This window comes from Paramormyrops kingsleyae, chromosome 7 (genome assembly GCF_048594095.1).
Source record: "Paramormyrops kingsleyae isolate MSU_618 chromosome 7, PKINGS_0.4, whole genome shotgun sequence".
NCBI lineage: Eukaryota > Metazoa > Chordata > Actinopteri > Osteoglossiformes > Mormyridae > Paramormyrops > Paramormyrops kingsleyae.
In genome coordinates, this window is record NC_132803.1 from 20,804,974 (window position 1) to 20,831,317 (window position 26,344).

General features: G+C 39.6%; 1 protein-coding gene and 1 long non-coding RNA gene across 3 annotated transcripts in view; one reads left to right on the top strand and one right to left on the bottom strand.

The window, feature by feature from the left end:
• The window catches only part of LOC111847069 (rho-related BTB domain-containing protein 2-like), a 31,964-nt gene extending 19,188 nt beyond the window's left edge, over positions 1-12,776 (bottom strand). Inside the window, exon 1 of one of the 2 annotated variants that reach the window (XM_023817935.2) lies at positions 12,483-12,776. The gene's annotated coding sequence lies outside the window, so the exon portion shown is untranslated. The remainder of the gene's footprint in view (positions 1-12,482) is intronic. The other variant, XM_023817940.2, reaches the window with a different exon arrangement.
• Positions 12,777-16,038: 3,262 nt separating this feature from the next.
• On the top strand, positions 16,039-24,882 carry LOC111847059 (uncharacterized). The gene is made up of 2 exons (XR_002839000.2): positions 16,039-16,179; positions 22,955-24,882. It is a non-coding gene; the product is annotated as an uncharacterized lncRNA (long non-coding RNA).
• Positions 24,883-26,344: the final 1,462 nt, after the last annotated feature.

The window sequence follows — 26,344 nt, forward strand, 5'->3', positions numbered from 1 at the left end:
AAAGCCCTACCTACCTATATTGTATTATGTTGAATTAATGTAGTGCCTTATCTACACTACTAGGTTTTTTCAATACAACTTCTTTGTTTTCACATAAAGTATACCTCCCCAAAATTGTCTTTTGTGGTCTTCCGTTATTGAATTTGTCCCCACATTAATACTGTGATGAAAAATGCCCATGGGGTAGACCCTGCCACTCCTCAGAGTTTTGTATTTATGCCAAACTTATCCTTGTATGGCAAACCATTTCATATTAGGGATTACTTATGTGTGTCTTGGTTGAAATTACACTAATGCAGCAGTATCCTCTTTGAAGTGTGCTATACACAATATTCTAGAAAGTCTTACTGGTATATCCTTCAGCTTCAGAATGAACTTTCCTACCATCCTTTTTACTCCAAAAATAAGGTTTTTAAATGTTATAATGTTGTAAGAAAGGCATAAAGGCACCTATGTAAATTCTCAGGAGAAAAGACATCAAGAAATGTGTTCCACACATCCTGAAATACTGTGTATATTTTTATTTTCTAAGTGAATTCATCTGATGGTATGGTGGCGCAGTGGGCAGCACTTCTGTGTTACACCTCCAGGGTTGGTGGTTTTAAGCCTGTCCCTGCTATGACTGTGTGGTGTTTACAGGTTCTTCCAGACATGTGTGGGTTTCCCCTGGGTTGTCTGGTTTTGCAGTTCAAAGACATACAGTTTGGTGAACTCTGGCGTGAGAGTGTGTGCATGTGCCTTATGGAGTGACTGGCATCCCATCCAGGATGCACCCCAGCCTCGTGCCCAATGCTGCCTGTGATAACCCCACTAATCAACCAAGTGTCCCAGGATATGGTACAGCTGGGTACCATATGGGGTGAAACAGGCACCGTGTCATATGTCCTAATCCTTGACCATTTACATTTTTACAAATTTCCGCAAGATAATAAATGGTTATACATGCAGTTATATAAGTTTAAATAAAGGTTTAGATGAAGTGATCAGAAACAAAATGCTTCATGAGTAAACACAAATGTTCTCACATTATTTTTCTGCCAGTGCTCGAGTACTCTGTGATGTCTCCTTCCCTGTGAGCTGAAGAGGAATCAGAATTTCAATGGCACTCGCAAATGCTCACCATGAGAAAGCTAAGCCCTTTGGCCCTTTTGGCACGGCTTAAATAAGGGCAGTGGGTGTACTGTGGCAACGGAACCCGGGTGAAAGGGGCCCTTGGAGACCAGCCATGGTGCTTGGAGATTCTCCCATGCTGACCTCATTGAAGGCACATGCTCCACACAGAGGCCCTAATCATGATCCCCCCCCCAACAAAAAAAGATAGCCACTTATATTTCAGTAAGTAGAATACTGGTCCATGATCAGTCAAGGGCAGGAACACTCTAGTTCCTTTTATCACTTCTTGTTTCGCCAAAATATAAAATCCAGGTTCAGTGCCAACAATAGCAAAAATGAAATAAGGGCAATAGTAATAGCATAATACCAAGCAGAAAAACAGGTTATTACAAGGTGATACTTTGACATCAGGTATAATCTCTGAAAGCACAGTAAATTTAACTGCAGATATATAGGGAGTAGAACTAGACCCAAACGTGCAGCTGCCTGCTGCAGTGGTCTGTCATCCGTGCTATAAATGTTACTTGGTCATCAGATCTTGGTATCCTAATATAACATTGAGTACCGAAGCTCCAGAATGGTTGGTACAAACAAGCGACAGGAAGCCAGTCTGACAGTAAGTCCGTCACTGTTAAATCAAGCAGAGGAGCTGGCACAGAACGCCAACTGACATGGCACTGTGGCACAGCCTGGTAGCTGCGTATGCCACAGCCACCCACCTACGACTCCATCTGCATGCTTCCCGCTCTTATTCTGCTACTGTCTGCACTAGAAGCCACTTCGTCCGGCCACATCTGCCTTCTAATTCATGACACATGTAGGTCACTTCCCTGGTGGACCATCAAAAAAAAGAAATAATTCTAAAAATTCCAACCAAAAGCCCACAGAGAACTGCTGCTGGAAGTAAATACTGTGTAACACTTTATAATAGTTCCGTAGTTAACAGGTAAATATGCAGGAAGTAAGCAGCAACAGAGGAGTAGTGCTTCATTAACACCTAAATTAGTACTATTAATTACTAAGGAGTTATGCTTAATTACTAAATATGTGATAGTGAACTGATTATTATAGTAGTGGGATAAGATGGGATACTCATGCAGTGTGAAAGGCTGTGAATATCACACAGCATGAGTGAGTATCCCATCTTACCAAAGATAATACCGGACGCAAACGCTCGCTCTTGCGTTGTATTCAACAAAAATGGCGAGTTGACCCACAATGCACTGCGGCTATAGCGAGTGTGACGTCAGCGGACAAAGACCGATTGAGTGGACCTGCCGGCTGGACCAAAAACACAAGGATGGATCACTTGGACGTTTGTTACATGCAGAAAGCAATACCCTGTGTAAATAGTTTTAATGGGATGGATGTGTAATCAATGTAAAGTAATTTGATTTAAAAAATTAAGTTGTGATGTTAATATAACATAGATGTGCTTCAAATTACATGTTTAAAATGAACTTATGCTGTTGTGTCATGAAGTGTTACATAAATGCTTGTGAAACAAATAAGATATGATAACAGTCATTGTTCTTATTAACCCCTTAAAAAGAACTCAGTAAATGTTTAAGTGAAAGAAATAGAAGCTTACTCAGTAACGCCACATTCATTACTAATGAGTTACAGAGTGTTTCACTGTATAATACTGTTCTTGTTCTTTAGTAGCTCCTTTGGAAGAAGTCAGTAACGCCACATTCATTACTAATGAGTTACAATTAGTTTTATTTAGGTCATTAGTAATACTTCATTCCTTATTTAAAATGCATACGTTAATTTCTTAATGTTTAGAAAAGATCAACAATACGTGGTAGAGCACATCATGTGGTAAAACACGAGTCTCTGATTGACCATCCCTTCAGTTGGACTTCAAAGCACAGTTTGAAGAACACTGGCATACGGACTGAAGTGAGGTAAATAATTAAAATGTAGGTACTGTATACATATTTTAGGCAGTAACATTTTGTAGAATAAGTTGTATGTCATACAAACAAGTAGGAAGAAACAAGCCTTTTATTCCAAAAGGGAAAAAAATGGCAAAAACCATTGAGAACTGTAGCCTGTAAGTTCCTGTTAGTCCAAAAAAAAGCACTGTTCATTTGATGAGTAATGAACTAGTAGTTATTAGAAATAATCCATAGTTGGTACATAATTACCAATGAGACCAGCAATACCCAATAGTTCCTAATGAAGTAATAGTGAACTACTATAATAATTAGTTCACTATTACCTATTGAGTAATTAAGCATAACTCCTTAGTAGTGAATAGTACTAATTTAGGTGTTAATGAAGCACTACTCCTTTGTTGCTGCTTACTTCCTGCATATTTACCTGTTAACTACGGAACAGTATTATAAAGTGTTACCAAATACTGTTTATCTGCAGATATTCCTTATACCATATGAATTGAATGGGCCACTCCCTTGGTATAAACATTTAAAATGGCAATTGCTCTCTACACCATGGAAGAGGCATTGTCTGAGCCACTTCCACCCTACATGATATGCTGCAATGGCAGCCCGTTTGCAGACAGCTGGTGCAAGCTGGCAGCCAGAGGGATGTGCAGGAGAGAAAGTTGTACGGCCTGGGGGGGTAGGTGAGGTGTGTATGCATCGGGGGGGGGGGGGAGCCTCCTGATGTAGCGCGAGCTCGCGCTAGGCCACCTAGTTTGGCTCTAGGCACTGCTGCCCATGTGATGTGTCTAGCAATGTTTCAGACCTCAGGAGATGGTGGCGAAGTAGGTAGATTAGGAAGCACCCAGACGGAGTGGTGAAAGGTCTGCACATGGTGAAAGGTCATGTGACTGTATCGCAATGACTATAATTGGGAAAAAATCGGGGACCTGGCTGGCCACAAGAGGACCTCAACATGATGAAGGCAGTCCATAGACACACGTGCAGTGTGTGGACAGGCGTTGTCTTGTTGAAAGACCAGGGGGCTGTTTCAGCAGAGGTAAGATGTGCAGACACAGACCATGTGCCATTAAGGTCCCTCCATTCACTGCCATAGATGAAGTGATACCCTATTGTTCCCCACACCATGATTCCAGGAGTAACACCGGTGCGTCTCTCCAGAACACTGGCAGGATTGGTCCTCTCCCCTCGGCACCACAGAACCGAGATTCATCTCTGAACATGGTACGATGCCACTCGTCATCAGTCCATGCCTCCCGGTTACAGCACCACTCCTAACGCAGCCTCCTCTGTGCTGATATTAACGGCAGCCTACACATGAGACGGTGAACCCATAGTTCGGCTGATGCCAGGCATCAAGATGACACGGGGTGTAGAAGAGAGTCCAATACCTGTGTCTGGATGGCAGACGCAGATGTCATGGGGTTCTATAATGCTTGGCATACAATATCACGATCCTCCCTTGGTGTGGTCTGTCTTGGACGACTAGAACCTTCACGACGTGTGTGGGTGCCTTCACGTGCCCATTTTTTCCAATATCAGGCAACTGTGACATCCGCATGCCCCACATGCCGGGCAATTGCATTATATGACCATCCGACCTCATGGAAACAAACAATGCAACCTCTATCAAACTCTATCAAGTGCTGGTAATGCTGTCTAATGCATCTACGATGCATCCTCTGTGTCTGGTGACTAGACGTGCCAGCTCCTTGCAAATCGAATCATTTACATACCCATCGCTGGTCTGCACGTGTACCGAATTACATCCAAATCAGACCATTACTTCTGGGTGCTTAACTTTTTTTGTTACCAAGTGTATTTTCAAATAGAACCACAGAGAGGAAACAATTTAAACTTTGTGCTGAACACTAGAATTTACATGGATATGTATATATGTATGGTGTCATGTAGGTCTGCAGTCAGACAAGCTGTTAGTCTGATCATCTCTAAATTGCCGATAATGGGTATGTGACCTTTGATGGGCTGGTCTTTTGCACATCACCCGTATGCTGCCTGCATCATTTCACCGACTCTCCAGTTTTACAATAATACAAACTACTAAATTTAGGGTAATGGATACACTCTTACAGTATTTCAAAATCAGTTTTCAGTATTTTATGCCTGTAATGCAGAAAGTGGTGGGATTTCATTGCAGGCATGTAAATTCTTGTTTTATACAAACACTCCTTTAATGGATAGATTTCTGATGTTTGAGCTGTCAGACTTTTTAATATTGGCAACTCTTACCTCCCTCCCCATGAAGACCAGAGTGGTGTCTTGTGGAGTTATGAGACTCCTTTGGCGTGAGTCAGACAGCTCTTTATGAACAAGCTAACAGGCTTGCATGTCCTTGAACTCTGTTGCTCTACTTAGTGAAGGCCCCATTGACAGATCATATATTCCATCCATCCATCCATTTTCTGAAACCACTTATCCTATTCAGGGTCATGGGGGGTCCAGAGCCTTTCCCGGAGGCTACTGGTACAGAGCAAGGAACAACTCAGGACGGGGTCAACCCTTTGCAGGACTATATATTCTGTAGGCTAAAATGACCTACTCACATCTACAAACTCAGACGGGTTTGCTTTACACTGCATATCTCCATGTTGTGTATCTGTCCCTAGGTTTAATTAATAAATGTTAATAATAAAACAATAAGACAATCTCCCCACGGGGATCAATAAAGTATCTATTATTATTATTATTATTATTATTATTATTATTATTATTATTATTATTATTATAACAAGAAATGGTTGATGATGTAAAGGACATGTTATATAAGTATTATATATATATATATATATATATATATATAGTACAAGTATATAGTATAGTATTAAAGAACTGCATGTTTGTTCATAATTCAGTAACGCTCCACCCAGTCTACCTAGTAAATGTACAAACTTTAAACTGCCACTGTAACATTCACATTGCTATTGTGGTGCCTAAATGCCAGTGTGAATATTTCCACTTTATAAACCAGACAGCTACATTTCAACATAAATATGCAGGAAAAAAAACACAGGGTTTCTAAAATACATGTCTAAAGTCATGTCTAAATAGATAGATAACGAAAGCAAATATTTGCACAAGGCACTGAGCACAAGCCAAGAGCTGAACTTGATGAACAGGCCCATGCGTTACTGTTTCCAAAGACCTCCTAAGGTCTTTGGAAACAGACTAACAGCACTGTTGTAGTCTGAACACAATTTCATAGGATACACAATTTTCCAGTCTGAACACAACACAAATTTGATGTGCAAATGTTGTTTTTCCATCAAGAATGAATGTTGTCTTGGCACCATACAAAACGAAAAAGATTCAAACGTGCACATTTCTGCTCTTACTCCTTTCTGAACAATGCGCTGTCTGAAGTTCATTGTGTCCCTCACATTGGCAAGAATGTGGATGCGGACGGTGTTGTGCTTAGGACTAAGTGTCCGAGTCACGACGGAAAAATCCATAGTGGTGTTGGGTTATTTCTGGACAGTGTAGGAATGAGCAACTGTCTGTAGCTCACCATGGTCTGGCAATACTGTGACCACAATGACGAGCTTCAGAGCCATGATGATAATCCAAGTGGGTAAAAGACAAAAAAGGGTAAGATGAAGAATCAAAACACGCAGGAATGAGTAACTGAGTGTTAGTGGACAAGCAGGGTAGTAAGGATGCAAAATGGCACAAATAAAGTCCAAATGCACCACTTATCATTTTGCAAGCCCCTGTGTCAGATCATCCTAGACTTGGGAGGACTGCCATCATACCTGAGGCAGAATGTGCAGTTCGACACGTAAAGTGCCAGCTCCTCTGTATTATAAATCAGATCTTTTGTGCCTGTCTTTCACAATCAGGTAAGGCGTGTTCATGCTCCTTTATTTAATACTGGTTTTGCTAGGGAAAGGCTGAACACAAAGACAAAGACTGCCCCACTTGCTGTGTTTGGCCTTTATCCACCCTGTAGCATCCAAAGTAAAGAGAAAAAAAAAACCTGTGGTTCTGAGCAGTGATTCAGCTGGCGTGTCAGCAATGTTGTCTCAGGGCTTAGATCTAAAAACAATTTGCCTGGTTTAGGGTGTCACATAGTAGACAGGTTTTCTCCAAACTCACAGAGCCTATAACACCCTTTGAGAATTTCATCTGTGAGTAACTCTGCCTTCACCTCCTAGGAAAGTTACTCCTCTGATTGTTGTATTAATTTTAAAACACTTAAAACTTTCAAACTCTTGATATCTTATTAATCGATGATCCTAAATGACATTTTAATAAATGTTTTTGTTCTGACATAGCATGCAAATAGAATGGAAAAATGTGGGCTGAGGTATGATATCATCTTTGCATTTACGTTTCTTAATTCCATATCTAACTCTCATAAATGTTTGTCCACCGTTCCCACTCCGTTTCATCTTATTCAGAAATTCAGTTTTCCTTTACGCCCTTTCAATCTTACCCTCAAGTCTTCCTGTATTTCAATATGCCATCCAGCTATTTACAAAAACACTGCATGTAAAATTCTGTTTTTCTGACATCAAAGTATATATTTTTCAGTCCAAAAATGGTTAAAATTTCTTCTTCTTCTCTTGCTACTTTTGCCATTCCCCCCCCCCCCCCCACACTTTGCACACCGCTCATAAGAAAGTGGGCTCACTGGTGCAAAGTTTGTTGCTTAATTCTAATTTAATTAAACCCACGCTGACTTGACAAAGCTGAGCAGGGCCTTATTATAAGCAGCCAGGAAGCCACAATTCACATGATGCCTCTACAGCAAAGTGTTTTTGACAAAAAAAATCCTGATAAACTAATCCCAGATGAAAACATATGCTTCTCAAACACAGACACACAGACACAAACACACAGAGAGATTAGGTATCTTTATCATTCTGGGGACTCTCCATTCATTTGTATGACATAACCCTAATCCCAACTATGACAACCATAACCCCTACCCAGCACTAACCTTTAACCATAAATAACCAAACAAAACACATGATAAATCCTTCTGCAAATCTTAACTATTGTTAGTGTAGTAATAATTAAATTATCTAAGCTTAGTTCATTATCAGCCTTAATCAATAGAAGGCAACTTGGTCAAATACCCAGTGTTATACTAAAAAAAAAAGCAGCAATGTGTCTACCCAGAAGAGGCTGAATAACTATCTGCACTTAGGCTTTGGTCAATACACATTGTGTAACACACAGACCTAGCTGTGTGACCCGGCTCACATACAACCTAATTTGTCCTCTGTTTATCTCTGGAAAATATTTAAAGGTACAGGAACATATTACGGCTGTGTCGATCCTGTTTTCGCTGAGAAACCACACGCTGTTCAGTTACAGCTTGGTGTTTCAATGATAACGTTTCCCCATTTTTATGTTGAACTTACTCAGCATACTGGAACAACTCTTGACCCAATTAGGGTGGATATCTATAATAATGGACTGATATTTGCCCACAACAGTGAATTCTTTGTCAAGCGTTTACCTATATCAAAATGTAAATAATTATTCTTCTACACCATCTCGGACAGATAGGTACAACTACATCATCAACTGACCCGGTAAATAGCGCTCCAGTGCGGATGACTTTGGCAGTTACAAATTGAGCATGAAATCAGACATTTTAGCACTGTAGCCTCACACCAAGAAGGTCTTGGGTTCGATCCCCGGGTCACCCAGGGTGCCTTTCTATGTGGAGTTTGCATGTTCTCCCCGTGCATGCGTGGGTTTCCTCTGGGTGCTTCGGTTTCTTCCCACAGTCTAAAGACATGCAGATTAGGTCAACTGGCTACTCTAAATTGCCCATAGGTGTGACTGCGAGTGTGTGTGGCTGTTTGTCTGTGTTGGCCCTGTGGTGGACTGGCGACCTGCCCAGGGTGTACCCCGCCTCTCGCCCGAAGATGCTGGGATTGGCTCCAGCTTCCCCACGACCCGGATGGATTAAGCGGTATAGATAATGTATGATGGAAGATTAAACAAATAACCCCATTTAGGCATTCTTTCTCAGTTACTAATTGAAGAGACTAAAAAAACAAGGGTGTGAGTGTTAGTCTTGGTTAATTGCACTGCCATTATTTTACAATGAGTAAGCAGAAGTGCAGCCTTCAGTTCCAAGCATCACAAAGTATCCACAAAAACAACAGAATCCATCATATTGGCCTTATCTGAGTGAAGTAGAGCATGACATCAAATGAGCAACAGGGTCAACCTGGAATATACAAGCAGCAGAAGCCCGTATTTCTTTTACTGCTCTTCCTCTAATCAACCCCCACATTCACATCTCTTCCTCTTTTTGCACTCCTCCCTCCATCTTGTCAGCAACCTAGTGCCCTAGCTCTCTGCCAAAGTGATACTGCTCAACAACATTAGTTTTCAAACACCTTCCTTCATTCAGTTTGTAACATTCTCAGTTTTATGGATTGCAACTTACCCAACAGGTTTGTATAATGTTGTTTTAAAAATGCACCAGCTGAAATGTGGTGCAATGAGACATTTACACTTAACACTATTCTGTTATTAAGCTGAAATTCAAACAAGAGCCCTTCTCTATGTATTTCAGAGGGAGATATTGCTCAATAGTAAGGCATTCTGTCTCATATGCCTTCCAGCTGTGTGGAACTAGCAGGACCCCAGATACTTGTAACAGGGAGGAATGTGTGATGCACCAAAGCAATATTAGTCCAGTTTGCTAACATGCCAATGTAGCACTAGCTCTGCCCAACACAAAACGGATTCCTCTGAGCCAGTTTCACCACTAAGTTTTCACCAGTTTTAAATTCTAAAAGTAAAACAAAATAACATATAATTAGGTATGTGACTATATAACTAAAAGCAGTTTTCAGCCCAAAGGATGCAATACGGTGCCTACCATATCTCCACAGCCATTCAATAGCTGTTTACATAACAAAAGCACATAATGCTATACAATCTTCCAACAATTAATTCCTATGGTGATATTAAATATTAAACAGATGGTAAATCATAATTTTTGGAGATTAACGCATTCATGCCATACACAGACTTGTTTCAAAACAGAACTGAAGAATTTTAACTCAGTGACTAAAGCATTAAAATAGCAATGAAAAGAAAACATAGATTAATCAGACACCATTAACGAAATATTAAGTCTGTCTAAAAAGCCTTCACTTTATTAATGTCTGTACTTTACTGATTTTTCTGTAAAGCTGTTTATCCTATTAAACATCTACAGATTAGTATCATTATAAAACAGAGCAGCACCATATTTTTCTGCCGAAAAAGAGAGAGATTGACAACTTGAACAGATGCGTCAGCTGGCTTTTATTGTAACTTAGCTCAGCACAACTTATCAGCTTGGCCAGAGGGGAGGAGCCAGGGCACTGATCAGCTAGGCCAGAAAGGAGGAGCCAGGGCACTGATCAGCTTGGCCAAGCGAGAAGAGCCATGGCACTGATCAGCTAGGCCAGGGGGGAGGAGCTAAGGCATTGATCAGTTAGGTCAGAGAGGAGGAGCCATGGCACTAATCAGCTAGGCCAGGGGGGAGGAGCTAAGGCACTGATCAGCTAGGCCAGAGAGGAGGAGCCATGGCACTAATCAGCTAGGCCAGGGGGGAGGAGCTAAGGCACTGATCAGCTAGGCCAGAGGGGTGGAGCCAGGACACTGATCAGCTTGGCCAAGCGAGAAGAGCCAGGGTACTGATCAGCTAGGCCAGGGGGGAGGAGCTAAGGCACTGATCAGTTAGGTCAGAGAGGAGGAGCCATGGAACTGATCAGCTTGGCCAGGGGGGAGGAGCTAAGGCACTGATCAGCTAGGCCAGAGAGGAGGAGCCATGGCACTGATCAGCTAGGCCAGGGGGGAGGAGCTAAGGCACTGATCAGCTAGGCCAGAGAGGAGGAGCCATGGCACTGATCAGCTAGTCCAGGGGGGAGGAGCTAAGGCACCTATCAGTTAGGTCAGAGAGGAGGAGCCATGGCACTGATCAGCTTGGCCAGGGGTGAGGAGCTAAGGCACTGATCAGTTAGGTCAGAGAGGAGGAGCCATGGCACTAATCAGCTAGGCCAGGGGGGAGGAGCTAAGGCACTGATCAGCTAGGCCATAGGGGAGGAGCCAGGGCACTGATCAGCTTGGCCAAATAAAAAATATATAATACTGCAACCTTAATAAGATTTTGTGCCATTTTTAGACACAAACCCACAGAGGAAACAGATATAGTGCACATCATGCTAGTCCATGTGACCTCTGTACTGTACGTAGTATTATTATATGGAATACAAGGCGTATGAAGTCAATACACAAACATCTGTATATAACTTTGTCATACATGTACTAAGGCAATGTATCCCACAAGTTTTGGTTTTTAGAAGGAGTCCATTTATATTTCAGTAGAGGGTAGTTACAATATCTAATGAAATCTTAATGTTTGCATAATTTAAGCTTTACCTTTGTGCTCATCCTAGTGTCTGACCTAAACAATTTCAATACCAGGAGAGAAAGAAAATACTGAGAAAACACTGAAATTAATTAATAATTATTGTCCAAAATGTTGTCTAGACAGGAAAAAGCAGTACAAGCAATAAATCGCCACTAATTATTAAATTAGTCAGAAGGATTTATTAAATGATTATTGTATGGGCTACTTAGGATGCTAGGTTGAACTTGACAACACAGTAACACGTACCTCTTTTATCACTATTCAAATTCAAATAATGGCATGCTCTACTGGTAAATTTGATAAATTTAACATGTTATAGGCTATATTAAATATTTACACGTTATCCGGTGTAAAGAACACATTTGTCTCACTGTTGTTCATATTTATATTTTCTGTATGTATTGATCACAGTTATTCCTACAAACGCCGTTAAATGCAATGTGGTTAAAAAATACTGGCCAGGACCGAGGCTTTGTTAAAAGTTCCGTGCAGAAATAAATTATCTTTCATGCAAAGTAAGTTCGATGTGTTAAATAAATTCCCGAAGCGATATCATGACCGGAAAACGGCACAAGAAATTCCGTTTCTGTTAGCACAGCCTACCGAGCAAAACAACAACATCGGCAAAATGAAACTTCAGTGAACCCCACCTTCGGACTATAGAGACAACAGGCTTTCATTTTAATAATAACACGAATATTTATTATAGTAGCATAAACAATTTCGACATAAAGTATGTACATATATAATATTTTAGCCAAATACAGGGTTTATGATTGCCTCCGAAAATAAAGAAAAAAACTTTTTATTAAAATAGGGGCGGATCGTATACAAATCGAAACACTTTTTTTTCAATCTGTGGTCCATCTTCAATCAAATCTTAGTTATAATTTATATACAATAGGAGAAAGTGGATCCATTCTTTTCAATAGTAATTAACGAAATGTTTCTATGTTTGGAGATACTTTTGTAAGTGCATTGACACTTGCATAAAAATGAATTCCCAAGTCATATTCAGTTTTATTTGCAATACAGTTGGATATTCTTACCTTTAATGGTCTGTTACTGCAGGAATCTGTGCGGGTTTCTCCGCCACGTCCTCCACGCTAATACGAAGCAGCAATACTTCACTACTCTCTCCACCCTTCTTTTAATAGTTCGCGATTCTTCTTCTAGTGTGTCTTTTTTTTCAAATCCTCCGAACTACGCTGACCCAATTCACCTAATACGGTTCCCGTTCACGGTGGGCGGTTTATTGATTTTTGATCGGGAAAATAGCCATCTGGCTCTCTGTCCTATTTTAAATATGCCAGAGCTTTTATAATAAACACAGACTGCCTGTAGCAGTGGGCGACTTTGATGCTGATGTGGGTTTTTACCTCGATCCTTTTGTTGCTGTCACGCCTAAAAAAGAAACACAGCACGATTGTCGTGGTTTTATATAACTCATATTAAATTATTTCACTTGATTTTATGAGCTACATTTAACAAATTGTTAGTCGTACATATCATTATTAATTTACGAGTGAATTAATGGTATGAATATTACATGGTTTATGTTATATAGTGTGGTTACATTTCTTTGCTAAACAAAACAAGCAAAGCATTGCTTACAGTTTATTATTGATCACATCGTTGCGTCATATAAGTAACATATGGTACTTTCTCTGTGCCTTGGCAATATACAAACTATAAACACTGGCATTTTTGACAATAGAAATACAATATGAAGTGAGCTTTGAATGATTTTAAGAAAGACATCATCGTTAGTTAATCTGCTAATTCATGGATCTTTTATCTCATCAGCTTCATACGGAGAACTCACTCTGGATTCATTTGGGGTTGTTGTCTCTCTTAGTGGCTGCTACGCCCGACAGTGCCAGCCTGTCTTCAATGAAACACGGCAGCTCATTCCTCCGTCACTCACAACAATCAGCACACCCACCCATTCATAAAGTAGAGCACCAGACCCCATCCGGTTATATTAGGACATGTCTTGCATACTACGATTAATAAATTAATAATGCAAGTATCAAAGTCATTTTATTAGCGATATAAAAGAGGGATATACTTCCACCCATCATCCATCCATCCATAATGTAATCCAAAAAATATATTAATTACAATATTCCTTTAACTTCACCTCAAACAAACCCCATAGTGGAACCCTAAACTTATGTAAATTAATATGCAGCGAAAATGAATCTTCACAAAAAAAAAAAATAGAGACCCACAAGAGACAGAGAAGCAAAGACTGGACAAGGTCTCATTTGACCAGAAGAAAGGTGGAAGATGGGCAAGAGCTGACTCAACCTTGAAATCACAATGAGCTCTTTTGAGTCTACAAGGAAGACCAGGGGTACCTGAGCAATTACTAAAGCACAGGCTAAACACACTGTGGCAAGGTTGCCAACTCTCACACCTCTGGCATGACACTCACTCCTTCAGACTCTCACACTCAAACTAGAAATCTTATGGCAAATGTGTATTATTCCATTCTAAACCTAAAATTAACTACATCAAAAGCACTGGCATAGTCTGTAAACCCTACTGACTGAACTGGAACTGGTTAATTTTCCAGCCATTTTCTTATTTATAACTTCAGTATGCTCTTTCTTCTCCCACAGTGGTGAAATTGCACCATTTGTATTTTGTAATTGCACTTGTTTCCCTCAATTAGAAAAGGGAGTTGTATTTCAAATAAAGTTTGAATATGAACCTGTGTAGTTTAAATGGGGGGGGGGGGGGGGGGGCTCAATAATGCTCCTATCTAGAAAAGGGGGGCCCTGCAGAGAAAGTTTGGGAACCATTGCCCTACAGATTATTTACAAGCCAATAAGACTGTTACATGCATGTAAATGTGTGTGCAGACAAGTCTTGACTTGAAAATCTCACTCCAGCCAGCTGACCAAAGCTGGCAACCCCGCTATGCGGGTAAAAGAAACTAATGAAAATTAAGTGGTAATCGGTTATTGGTGGAACAGAATAGTCTGAGGTAGGCAGAATGTTATACACTTTACTTTAGGAGCCATATTTCCACCTTTGTTGAATGGCACCATGTTTCTGACAGGCTGAAACCGATTGATGGCAAAATGAAATGGCTGAAACCAAAAGCAAGGCAGGTATGCAGCAGCTATCATATATTATTTTTGAATATGGGAGAGCATTTAACATACATAGCTGTATGAATATGAGAAAAGGAATTTGAGGAACATGGAGCAATAATATTTAAAAGCTATATTGAGAAGCTGTAATATAAATACGAAAGTTACAAAAAAAGAGTACCCAATAAAGAACTGGTACACTTCAAGTCAACACTGAGTTCCCTAGTTGCTAAATTTGAGCATGGAAATCTACCAAAAAAGTGACAGGCCTCTTCCAAAGAGAATTAAAGCTAAAAGGTGCTGCCCCCTAGCAGGCAGACAGACATGTCACAAACCACCGACTTTACAGAGAAAAATATTTGGTGAATTGTATTGACTAAACATTTATCTACATTTACAGTTCTTACCTTGAGTAGAGGTACTATGGACATTTTGTTGCCACTAGAATGGAGTCTTTTGTGTATATGATACATGGTGCCATGACATTTATTTTATAAAACAGGAAACAAGCTATTTGAAGAGAAGAGGTATTGCATTAGCTAGAGAGCTTACCGGTATATGATACCTCTATATCTTAAATTCAGAATTAAAATTTAAATCTGATGAGTAAACAAAAATGACACTGCTGTTCATCAATAAGCATTCATCCTGTACTGACTAGCAGTGAACTTGGAGACTCTTTCTAGTGTCATGCTGAGAAGATACAGTATGTGCAGGCAGGACCATGGCAAGCTGTGGAGAATCAGGTGTCCCAAGGCAGCATCAGCCCGGCCCTGCGTCCTCCTCTCTCATCTTCCAGCACCATATCCCATACGGGGATGGCACCGGTGGGATAATCTGCATGGCGGGCGGCTCCACTAACTCGTCAGGATCTTCAGGCTCCATTAGATTACTGTCACTCATTGGGTCATTTAGCAGATTGTCCATGAACCATCGAGGTGAGCAGGCTAGAGGCTTGGGTTGAGGAAGCAGACTGGTTGTAGGGAAGATCAGGCAGGCAGAGATGTGGAGCGCAAGGGGTTGCGGGGTGTAGTCGCTAGATTATTTGGAGAGTCCAGTTATTCTGTCATGACATGAAGGATGAAGGACTCGAGGGCAGGTGTCAGGAGAACAAAAGGGGTTTATTATCAAAACAGGAGCAGGGAAACACGAGAGCTCAAAATGGGTCGACTAACTCTGGGCACAGGCAACAGGGGGACTGACGGTAATGACTGGACTGGGGAACACAGGACTGGGAAGCTCATATATAAGGTACTAACGAGGGCCCGATACAATCAGGTGTTGACATTCACCACATTCGGATCGAGGATTGCAAACAGGACACAGCTGGGAAGAAAACAGCAAGATTCAGGAGGACCAGCAGCGACCCCTGTTGGTCATACTGGGGGATGGAAAGTACAGGTCCTGACACCCAGAAGTAACAGGCAGATGGGAGAGTATGTCCTGGACCAGATGTAGGTCCAGTGCAGGGCACACATAGCAATTTTAATAGACTAGGTGACCACAGCTTCATATTTTTAGACTGTGGGAGGAAAGCCACCCAGACATAGAGAAACATGCAAGCTTACACAAAGACAGGGAAGGGCTGTGAAGCCTCAGTGCTGTCTGAGGCCACAGCCACCATACCACAGTGTCTGCATGGGTAAGTAATAATACAATGAACAACTTTTAAGAAAGCTAGACCGTAATTAAAAGAACTATAAATATATGGTGGTTTTGTGGTACTCAAGACCCTTATGTGTTTCACCACACCAAATCAAATTTTAATGAGGAATTCTCATTATCTACATTAATCACTTTCAAGCTTGCTGGCCAGAATAACTATGATAAAAATGCTCTTACTTTTGAATAATGCCACCTTATCATAGCATTCGCCGGGAAATTGGGACATACAGAAAATTATGCCAAAAGGAATCAGAACAAATGCTGTAAAATTACCAGGCAATAATAATTCTAAATGTCATAGCCGTTTTATATTATCCTACAGCTAATTAAGTTAAAAGGTTTAAAGATCTTTACTCCGTGATAAGTAACTGAATATCCATTTATTTGGTAATTATTTGTATTACATTACTAGTCCCTATAGCTATAAGAATTTTTTTTGACAAATCCTATCAAATTTATTTATATGAGAAGTTAATCATTAGTCATTAAATCTGCTTCTACTTTTGATCTCTGAATTCTGAAATGTTTAAATTATTTGGAGAAATGTGCAAATATATACTGTATGCATCACATTAATGGTGCTTGCAACAAATAACCTTACAGGAAGATATTTTTTTCTGATATTTGCTTGGAAAGAGTGTCTACCACTTTCACACACCTGTTTAGATGACTGGCTGCTTGGCCACACTCCTTGGACGGAAATGTTTGTGAAACATCCCATTGAAAGACAGTGAGCTAGTTTCTAGTGCTTGTATTCTTTTCACAAGCATTTTAAGAGCGTTCCACTTGGATACTATATTTCATGTGTGTACCAAACTGAAAAGGGGATCATTCTTTTCTGAATCCTCAATAGTTTGTAGCAGGACAAAAAAGTACCATTCTAAAGAGATAAGTAATGGGGCCTTAGTAAACTTCCTAAAATTTACAAACTGGGACCAACAGCAAATTTGACAAGGAGTGAACCCATTGTATATACACTCAGTGGCCAATTTATTAAGTACACCTACCTATTAAAGCAATCTGGTCCTCTAAACAGCAAATCATGTGAGATACCTAGTAGAGGAACCAAAGCAAACTTTCTGGAATTTAAAAAGCCTGCTCCTACAAATAGAAAATCATGTGGCTGCAACTGAATACACAGTCAGCGAGAGGGTCAGTGGTGGTTCCTGCATCTCAGATTTTCACCACCCAGGGTTTACAGAAAATGGTACGATAATCTAAACAAACAACATCCAACTCGGTAGACTGGCGTAGCTAATAAAGTGGGCATTGATTGTATATACAAAAATATCAATGATAGAGGGCCAAAAATAGATTACGTGGGTGTTTTTTTCCAGCTTAGAGAAATACCTGCAATTTAGCTTATTTTTGTTATGTTCTTTGTGAAGTCCAGTGTGATTATACTGGGGGCATATTTGTCAAGCTTTCATTTTTTGGGGTTTTTTTTCAAGGTTTTTTTTAATATATTTAGGGTATTTTGAGGGTGCTGAATTAAAAAATCCCATTACTTTTGCTGAATTGGTTCTAGTTTTTGAGATAATGGACATCCATGAAAATAATGCATTCCCCCAATGTGACTTGTGTGTGATAACAAATGCAATAGCGTTTGGTCTGTCTTTTGACTCTGTAACAGTGTCTTGGGTAATGAAATGAATGATGAATGAAGCGTTGAAGGAGTGTCTGAAAACAAAATTAGAGTTAAGTTCACATGTGCGTGTTTGCATGTTCATTTATTGCTGTTGTTACTGTGGTGGTGAATATTTACCCAGATCAAATCTGCCAAGTCCTTTCAAAGGAAGGGCATCATGGGAACACCTGTCTGGTATTTAGCCAGAAATGGTTGAAATGCTCGTGGTAGTTCTATGAAAAAATGTAGTTTGGCCAGAAGAAGGGGATCCATTCGGGCTTCACAAATGCAGTCAAAAGAAGTTTTCCTTGGGATTTTCACCTTTTTTGACTTCACCAGGTCCACATATTTCACAATAGAGGGCCAGAGTTCCAATGCTCGTTCGACAGCTGGCAAATTTTCGAGCCACCAATGGCCACAGAAAGGTAGAGGGAATCTTGAGGATGATGTTGCAGCTGTGAAGTCCTCTCTTCTGGCTGGTGCAGAGTGGAAAAGAAAATGTAGTGCTTTGAGCACTTTCTCCACCATCCACTCTTCAAAACCAGTCTTGACTGAGTTGTGATGGGTATGTAGGGCACAACTCCCTACAATTACTAACCGTGTCCCAGCAAATTGCTCACCACAGTGTGAATGTCATCATTGGACGTACAGGAGTGATGTCTGCTAACCGTTTGCAAAGCCCATAGCACTTCTGTTTTCAGTGTGTTGGTTGAGGAGAATGTACTGAAGACGTTGCTTGTTGTGGGATCCGGAGACACTGCCAAAGCGGGTGTAGGCCTATCTGTAGAGGTTGTACTTGCAGGACTGTCAAACAACTGAATGGGGACAATTGTTGTCCAACTTTCGACAAAGCGCTTGTGCTTCTCTCCCCTGATATGCGAGTCGATGGCTTTAGAACCCATTGTTGCCAGTTTGATGACTTTTTGAATACTTTGTAGACATAAGTCATTTTTTTCAACCAGCCACGGTACTTTTTTTTTTTTGAAGCATTGACATTACTAACAATTAATAACTAATTAATACTGTATTAATTACTGTTAGATATTTTTAATTTCTTTTTTGTATGACGTTAGACTGTTTACTTACCAGTTGGAACTAAAATAAAATATTCTTGCAATTCTGAATGTTTCTGAAACGTGTTGCATTAATTGATTAACTATTAAATATCTCAGAAACTAGAGCCAATCTGGCAAAACCGAAGTCATATTCTTAATCAGCACCATAAACTTAATATAAAACCGTTCAGACATCGTTGGCACCAAAATCACTGTATACCAGTGTAATATTTGTGTGCTAAGAGTAGTAGAAAACTAATTTGTAATGACACATTTGAAGTAAACAGTGGTGGTTGGACTGTAAGGATAAGGAATCAAGGACAATATTAGTAGATATTGTAAAAGTTATACAGGCAAAAAAAGTATGAATTTAACATTTTTTCATGGTGTGCCAGTTGCAGTTGTACTGTAACAAGGATGTGGTCAGACAGAACAGGATGATGTGGAACAGCAACACCACTCCGCAGATTGTGAATTTGATCCAAGTGGGATCATGATAAATGGGGCTATTGCATTCTGACTATTGCCAAGAATGTATGTAGAACTGGATCTAGGATTGTCACTTGCATTTTCCACATGGATGTCAACCTATAATAAGAAAGGAAACCGAAGCTCTGAAATCTAACTGATACACTAAAGGTAAGTTTGTAGCTAATTAACTAACACAGTTTAGTCAAGAAAACTGCACAAGGCTGAACCTCAAGCAAAGCTGACTGGTCACATTTTAATACCCCCTGATCTTAGTAACTCTGGGTTGGGGTGTGACCATGAGGATGATCATCCTCGAAGCAGGCGAGGTGTTATCATCTGTGTTAATTTAGTCGCAAGCTGTGATCCCTGAGTCCTGGAGTCATTCTTGATCATTTCTCTCTTGATACCTAAACTGATCTCTGAGGCATGGATTAGAAAGCTAAGAGACCCAAATATATATATATAAAAAAAAATCTATCAGATTACAGAGAGCTTTCTAGTTTAGAGAAGGGAGGTGAGGGTTTCTTTCTGAACTTTCGTTGACTCTGCTGTAATTTTGGGATGTTTGTGATACTGTTGTAGAAACTTCGCGTAACTGACGCAATGGCAAAATCCTGATAAATCAGATTTAATGTGGATCTCGTATTCTAAGTCTTCTTTAAGTAAATAACTGTATATTCATTTGTCCTTTAATTTAACTGCATACAACTAATAGTATCATATCCGCTTACACTGGTCATGTAATCCACAGGACCTTAAAGCACTTATAGGCTGCTGACATAGAACATGAAATACTGCATGAGCCTGAACTGTTCTTATGTCATGAGTGCATACAAGGCAGATTTACACCAGAGTGTCCTGCCCAGCAGTTTTCCACTTAGACCTGTACCTACTGTACACTACTGATGCTGGCATGAACAATAGAGAGATGGGAGATCCTGATAGCATTAATGCCTGCCGTGCTCCAGCTGCCCTTCACTAGGGTGAAGTGCTGATTGTAGCATCAGAAAGGCCTGTGTAGACTTATTCAAACAAAGTGCATGTGACCAGTTCCATAAGCATGTGAAAGGGGCTGGTTAATCCCCACCTGACTGATTTCACTCTGCATTCTCTGTCATCTAATGCTGCCCTGTCCACTCTGACAATGGCTGTCTCTTTGCAACACAAAGCCTGTCGATTCTCTAATTTGCTCTGGCAAAGTCACAACACAGAAATACCGATTCATCTTGAACAATAGAGTAGAATACCAGGCAAAAATACCTTCTGTGTCAGCTAACTGTGACCTATTTTATTTTAATTACTAATCTTTTCTTAACATGCTGTTCTGATTGTAAAATACTTCCGACAGGTACAATTTATATATATATATATATATTTTAGGTATGACTGCAGCTCCAATCATGCTAAATAAGCCTGATGGATGATCACAAAAATCCTGCCCCAGTGAATCTACCTTTTATATAACTGCCTATAAGAAATTATATAGATAAAATCTGTCTACCCCTTGTGTCCACTGCTACCCATACATATATTTCTGTGTCTGTCTCTATTTATTCCTGGGATTCTGGTATTATTATTTACTTATTTATAATTCACTTTATCTTTACATTCACTTGTCGTCCTGTTGTCTATCGTCTTGTTGTCTATGTTCACTGTCTGCAGGAGCACATGCAAGCAAGCATTTCATTGTACACGGTACTGGTACTTGTACACATGACAATAAAAAGAACTGAGTTGAAGTCCTCTTTCTACCAATTGAAATGCAGGAAATAACTGCAGCCAGAAGGAGTCAACTAATATATATGGTCTGGATGGCCTGACCCAGCAGAATTGTGAGTAGACAGGAGGTAAAGTAGGTCCAAAGCAAATCCGGTTTTGACTTCTGCCCATTAACAAAATTCCAGCCTCATCTCTCAATGTCGAACCTCGAAGGATGTCATTCGCCTGCCATCAAGAACTATTAATAGATATTAAAACGAGGTGCCAGGTTTGTCTCACAGCATACTTACTTTCCTAGCTGCACATTGAGGTCACCATGGAAACAGCAATATGTGTAGTGACTGCCCTGAGATTCTTCTATGATCTTATGGAAGATTTTTCAGTTTCATTGTTTGTTACGCTTCCCTAGAGGATACCGCCTTAATGTGAAAACATTGCTGAGAAATGTAGCTTGTGTTATATATTTTCACTACGCAGTCCAGGCAGTTAATTCTTAATTTTTTAATGCCTTAGTTTATTCACAAACTGACATATTCTTTATAGGATGCTATTCAGTAGTATTTTAAACCAATACTTCACATATTGTAGAATAAGAGAAAAACTGAATTCTACTCACCATGACAAAATCTGCAATTTTCTCAATAATGCAAAGCAGGTATATTATATAATGGCTACAATACAGTGGAATAAGGATATAACCAAGTTGCACTGTGTTGCATAATGAAAAACTGGAATCAGATTTGATGAGACAAAACCAATATCAAACAATATCTGGACATAGGACTCACTGGAACTAAGGGGCCAAGCCCCGCCCCTGAAAAACAATTATATACCATTATACCTCTTACACCAAACTTTACAGCTCACACACTGCAGTCAGGCAGGTAAGGTTCTCCTGGCATCCATCAAACCCACACTAATTGATTAGACTGCCTGACAGAGAACCGTGATTAATCACTCCACAGAGCACGTTTACACTGCTCCAGAGTTCAGTTTGTGCTTTACACCAGTCCATCTGACACTTGTTATTGTACTTGGTGAGGTGAGGTTTGCATGCAGCTGCTCATTCCATGAAGCTCCTGGTGCATAGATTTATGCTAGAGGAAGTTTGGAACTCTGCAGTTATTGAGTCAACAGAGTATTGCTGACTTTTACACACTATGCGGCTCAGCTCTCGGTGACCCCTCTCTGTTACCTTACATGATCTATGGTTCCTAAGCACTTCCACTTTGCAATAATATCTGGCAGGGAAGAAATTTCACATACTAAACTATTGCAAAAGTGACTGCCTATGGAAGTACCATTCTTGAATTTACTGAGCTTTTTAGAAAGACCCATTTCTTCACAAATGTTTGTAAAGCTGACTGCATGGTTAGATGCTTGATTTTATACAGCTATGGCAATGGGTCTGAATGAAACACCTGAGGTTGGTCCCAATACTTTTGTCCATATAGTGTAGCTGCTGTTAAACTAATAATCATTATTTTGGGTCTTTACTGAAATCTTTGATGTTTGTAGACTCTGCTTTTTTTCCTTTTCTCATTTCTTCCTGCAAAGCCATGATTGTCACATGACTGTATGGTTATATTCTCATTTTTTGATTGTTTTGTTATAAGAAACTTAATTCTGAAAGGATTTTCAGGATGCAATTTCATAGATTTCATTTATATTGAACAACTTCCAGAAAAATCCATCATTTAAATAGTCATGTGAGGTAGCTGGTGGCTATCTGTATTCTCTGTCGTTTCTTTGCCTGATTGTAGAGGTAGTGAGTCAGATATGGGTCTCTTGTGTTTCCATGTCATATAGCTGTGCACAGTCTGTGTGTGTTTTGGCACTGATTTCTGGCTCTTTCTCTCGCTCCTTCCTTCTTTGGACAGGGTGGGAGAGCAGTGAGAGGCAAGCTGTGTGCATGTTGCCTCACAGTTTTTCCAGACTGGCTTCCTGAAGACGCACGAGTGCTAGCATCATATGCAAACATATACCCTTCCAAATCTCCTGAATCAACCCATCTGGTTCGAAGAAATGCAGGCTTTTCAAAATTTCCTTCGTCATTCCAAGATTGATTGGAATATGATGGCTTCCAAGATGCTTTTTCGTTTCAACAACAATATCTTTATGCGTGCATTGTTAACAAACAGGCAAATGTTTGCCTTTATTTCTGCTTCATTAAGCATTAAATGTATAATCAGTGGTGTGGTTGTTGTGCTTCTGGCAATTTGATTCAAATGTTAGAAATATTAGCTGTCTTTTTAAAGAATGCCCTTTTCTGAATATTTTGTAGTTAATCCTGGAAACATACAATTGTTTATTTTGCCCATGGCTATGTGTCCAAATGTATTTTAAGTTTTCTACTTTCATAAATACTGTATTTATGTCTTTCTATGTAAGATAGACATATTTAGGTTTTTATTTACCAAAATAATTCTGAGACATATGATATGAAAAATATTACATTTTTCATTCTATCTACCTCGGAGTACAGATGTCTCTCTGAATTGCTTTATAATCAGAGCCCTTAAACACCCCTTAAATTGATCTTGACTACTAAAGTAGGACACTGAGTTGAGGACTAAGCATGATGGTGCAACCCATGCATTGAGTTATGTGATGTTCAAGTACGCTTTCCTCTTTCCATGCAAATCTTCACTGGAAAAGAAAACGACAGAACTGAATTAAAAGTGCATTCGAGGTGTGCATAAATCTCATGTTGCTGTGCCGTTTGCTTGTTCTCTGCGAAGTAAACAATGGCAGAAGGCCGAAGCCCATGCAGCTTTGTTTTCTCCTGGCGTCTCCTCTCCTCCTTTCCTGCTGCTCACATGTCGAAGTCCCCCGGCCTGATTTTCTCCTCGTCTGCTCCTGTTACACCCTTGACGGGTATGAAGCGAAATGACTCCGGTTCTTTCTTTCGGAACTGATTTATTCACCACTTTCATCTATCTGATTTGCAGCAGTTGGAATCGAACAACACCGGCAGTGTTCCGATCTCTACACATCACGACACTTTTTTTCGACAGTCTTACAGTCTTAACGGAAAACCCCTTTCCCACGATCGCATGACCCTCGCCTTAAACGGACTTTCCGCTACTGTTGTTCCCTTCCAATGTGAACCAAAGTAAATATAACAAAAAGTACAAAAACAAAATACATCGGTGCTGCCCGTAACATCCAGACTCCTCTGCATTAATGACTAAAACATACCTAAGCATTAAACAGATTTAAAACATGAAACATCAAGGCTGCAACACTCCCCCAATGGCCATTAGGAGCTTATTTTTGGGACCACTTTACATCAAGCACACATCACCAAACATTTAGATAAACTCAGATTACAAGGATTGGAAACAGCAAGACTACATTTCGTTTTAACATTATTAAAGGATGTTTAAGTGGCCATGAGCGCCAACATTTTTTTAATTTCAGGTAAACGTGGTGTTTTGGACGACACTGAATAAGGCTGGAAAACACCTGACTAAAACTTTATTTCTACTTTTGAAAAAATATTTATACGTAAGATGTATTAATTACACACCAAATTATAAAAAAAGTTCATATTTTGCAGCACTCAGCAGTGTTCGGGTGTTTTCATATTTCACAAATGCGAAAAGAAAATGTTTTAATAATAATTTCATGAGAGTTTATTCCTATCTTGAATTACTGACATTTCAGGAAAATACAATAAGCTCTTTCATATATCATATACACAGTCTCACAATGTCGATCTCTGTCAATGGGAATCAATTTCTGTTCATATAATCCCAAATTTAGTTTCCTTTGTTTTTCATTAAAGGTGCCACGCTTGCACATACTCAGGCTGATCTCTTTTTGCCTGTTACTATTTGTACCAAAAATGTGAGCATACAAGACCACCAGAGCTCTGACATAGATGTAAATTGCTAAGCAACAATGTGATTCTAAAGCAGATGGCAGAACATTCATGTTTATTTAACAGCTGAGCACTCACACAGAGATCTTTGTTTTTCCAGAGTTGCATCATTCAAAATTTTTATGCAAATGAGCTTTATCTTGCCTTGACCCTGGGTTTAAGCAGTGTCTGAAAAAACAGTGTATCCCACTGACAGACTCTGTGCTGTATTCATCATACACTTTATACATTTCATTTATTTAACCCTATCTATATAGCCTTCTTCATTCAGTCAAGGCCTTTCTCCTAGTGCTGTTATAACAATAAACAGAACTGTGGTATAGAGAATTTTTCTTGATTCAGGCAATGTGGTCCAAAAATGATAAATATCCTCATCTTAATATTTTGTTTACTTGAACCATGTAGTCCCTCAGTAATCCTCGCTCGCAACAAAGGGGTATAGTTGTGTAATATACACTATGTGGACAAAAGGATTGGGACACCTGGCTGTTACACCTACAGGAAAGTTTATGACATCCAATTTTAAATCCATAGGCATCAATATGGAGTTGGTCCACACTTTGCAGCTACAGTATAACAGCCGCCACTCTTCTGGAAAGGCTTTCCACAAGTCATGTCTTTATGAACCTTTGTGCACTAGGGCACAGTCAAAATGCAACTGAAAAGAACCTTCCCCAAACTGTTTCCACAAAGTTGGAAGCATAGAATTGTCCAAAACATCTTGGTTTACTGAAGCATTAAAAGTTCCCTTCACTGGAACATTGTCCAAAAATGATAAATACGCAAGTAAAGCACTTGCATTATTACATTATGAAAATAACAGCCTGAATAATTCATCATTTATCAATAAATAATGCTGGTGTGATGTCCGTAAATTTGTTCTGTGACATAGCCCTGATAATCATCTGTACAGTATGGTTCCAACTTCAGGTTAGGTTCATATTGCACAATGGCAATGTAAATGTCATCTGACATTTTCATGTAGGTGAACTAGGAATGTACATTGATGAATACTGTATGTTTATAGCATTTATTCGCAGTTTAGCTGTTGTGGTTTTTCTTGTTTATAAAAGGTATCCTATACTCATTCTAGGTTACTGCCATTACGATAATAATCATGCTGACTCTTTACACTAGTTTAAATTCAAAATTTTTCATTTCTGATAAAAAATAGACAGAAACAGGCCAATACTAAGAAGGGTACCACTTATATATTGTATAATTGTTTAAGTCCAATTTTTAAAAAATATTATTTAATGTGATACTATTAAAGATATCTATGTGAATAAGATGCTCAAATGGCATGTCACACCCCCCAAGCGAACTTAACCCACATTCAGAATCCAAAAAATAAGCATTTATTTTCTCTGAGTATTGAAGGTTT